Genomic DNA, 3,014 nt, shown 5'->3' on the forward strand with positions numbered 1-3,014 from the left:
TGGCATATTCATTAGCTGCCATATGAATTGCTTTGGAAGGAAGCTGTTGTGCAAAGCCGTGAGGTACACATCGGTTATGAGCACTTCATAAGTGGCATCCGAATGCTCCATGGGCCTATTTACCGCCCTGCTAAACGAGTATAAAAGGGCACTTTCTGTGCTCCCTGTATGCGCCAGCTCAATCAAATCTTAATGCTTTTCATTCCATGGAAAGAAAGTCCTCACAGGTGATCAGTGGAGTTTTGTAAAATCGAAGATGATTTTATATGCAAGCGCGTGACGCGTTTCCCTTCGCCGTTTCCCTAAGCCATCAACGTGAGCTTCATTGTCCGAGGTGTTTTTTGTGCGCCATTGAGAAGAGAGCCTGTTCGTCACAGATGTCCAGGGAAAATTACACAAGTGCCTCATTAATGAATGGCTCAACAGTCTCTGGAGGTGGCCTCAGAGGCAGCTCTTTAATGAGCTGGGAACTCAAACACTGCCAAAGTTTACCTCGACCCTGCCTCTTGCGCTCGGGTCAGTCGGAAGAGCAATTCAATTCAGGGCCACTGAAGCAGAGGGGAATGGCCTCACGCTGATTTCTCCCTCGCGGCTCCAAAGGCAGGAATAATGCACTTTTGTCACACGCATCCTGGGGAATTACAGCTCCTAATTTGATTAGGGGAGATTTGATTAACTGGAAAATGGGGATTTCACTAAAACTTTCACATGCTTAATTTATCCCTTGCCGAGCAGATGCAACATTGTGTCATTCCAATGAAAGGGCGTATGGGAACCCTATTCAGTGGTTAGACACTCTTTGAAATCCAAGAATATTGGTATTTCGCCATGGCTCTCACAAGTCAAATGCCTTTGATTATCTCTCCCTGGAAATAGCAGCGGCTGTCATGCGAGTTTGCGTACGCCCGCACGTTGATCCGACAGCGCGACATTCTCGCGGCGTATCTGTTTATGGACTTAAAAACTCCTGCGGCGCGGAGTCGTTCCGTTCCACGAGCGAACGGGTCGCACATCTTTCAGTACATTAAGATTATGTATTTCATTTCAAGGCCAATTGGCCCTTAGTAATAGTCTCGGAAGGAGCTTGCCATTACAGACCAGTGGTTATGGAGGACAGAAGCTATTGCAAAGGGCAAGTATGGAGGAATCCATCCCCATTAAAAATGATCTAGTTAAATCAGCTTTCTCTCAAAGGGCCATCGGGCCAAACCTGCTCTTTGAAATTAATAGCCAGACTGGAGCTGAAGGGCTAAGGCATCAATTTACTCCTCCTTCAGACAGAAAATCAGTGAAAACAATCAGGCCGAGTCTGCGCTAATGACTTTGCCTTTGAGGCGAGTCTGCAAGAATCTTTCGGTGTTTAAAAAAAGACGGACGGAAAAACTTGCGTGTGCTCATTCTTCATTCAATTTCGTTGTTTTTTAGGGCCTTGGGGTGTGGCCCAAGCTGGGACAGATGTACGTACGCTGTCATAAACTGATTCTTTGTCATAATTACACAAAATGATCTTACTAGAGTGAGCAGTGAGTTAATAAAAGCCCTCGTTCCACAGCTCATTTTCAGTAATCACATCTGACTCTGATTTTCTGCCTTTGATGATGATGATGATACAATTTAGCAGTGATTTACTATTTTGTGTTATTCGTACACGCTGTGCGCTGGTAATTTATGATTATGGTTTTTGGAAATTGCTTAAACTGTGATGGCACTGTGAAAAAGTTCTGCTCTTTTCAGTTTTGTATAAATGAGATTATGACAGAAGATTGTGTGCTATAATTCAGTGATTTCCATTCCATATCTTGAACAAAGTTTGGGGGAAATTAATGTTTGATGTTATTGTTTGGTCATGAAAATTTTAAAGCTGTGAAATACATTTGGATCAGATTACCAGTTTTAACTATTAGCATTTGTATCGAAATTATATTAATATTGTAGTTAAAAGTAGTGGCTGTGAATCCTGCATGTGATGCAGAAAAGTATAATATCAAACATTTTGCTTATAAATTAATCTATTTATCTGTTGAAATTATTGTTGTGTTAAATTATTATACAGTTAGAGTTACAGCAAGGGTTATGGTTGCAGTTAGGTTTTGTTTCAACTTCAACCTCAAGGTTGAACAAGAATTAGCATTAGTTGCAAATAAATATAGTCTGATTTTAGTAATTAGTTATAACGGTGAATGTATGTGGCTTATATATCTCGGGTATGCGATAATTATAAATTATCTCTCAATATTTTCTGGAATTTTGTCAATAACGATAATTAGACAATATTATATTAGACAATTATAGTGTGTTACTGTGCTGGTATTTTGGCAGGTTTAGGACTGCCGTGGACAGCTGACTCCAAAGCTTTTGATAGACTATTCTTCGTGTGGTAGTAAGAAATACATTTTTCCAATAAATGGATTATTTATATGCCCATTTTTTCTAACCTAATTAAATGTATGCATCATCTTTTGTGTACATTTTTAAATGTAATCAATAAATTCAAATAGTAAGACACTATAGGGCTGTCACCAATCAAATGCAGTTAGTATCAACAAAATCTGCTTGCAATGCAGAGGTGGCACAGAATCTGCACCTGAAGTGGCATTTAGATCCATTTACACCGACTGTTTAATACAGGGCATGAATGCATTTAACCTGCAGTTACTAATCCACAATTAATGTTTTGATGTTAAAAACACTGAATACCGATATTCAAAATAATTTGTGGGAGAAAACTCCTAAAAACTTCCTTTAAAATATAATTTAAATATAAACCTAAACTCGCCAGTAGGTGGCACAAATCACTGCGCAAGTGAGTCATTTAGTCATTCATTCAACTGATTCATTCAAACAGTTGATTGATGCAGTAATGAAACACATTCAGAGTTGCAAAACAGTTCTGCTGTGGCTTTGTTTGGAACTATATTCGTTGACGAAATACAGCAAAAACTACAACTGTTGTGTCTAAAATATGTCACTTAATATTAACTTCTTGTTTATTGAACTGTTCATCAAAAAACCAA

This window comes from Garra rufa, chromosome 14 (genome assembly GCF_049309525.1).
Source record: "Garra rufa chromosome 14, GarRuf1.0, whole genome shotgun sequence".
NCBI lineage: Eukaryota > Metazoa > Chordata > Actinopteri > Cypriniformes > Cyprinidae > Garra > Garra rufa.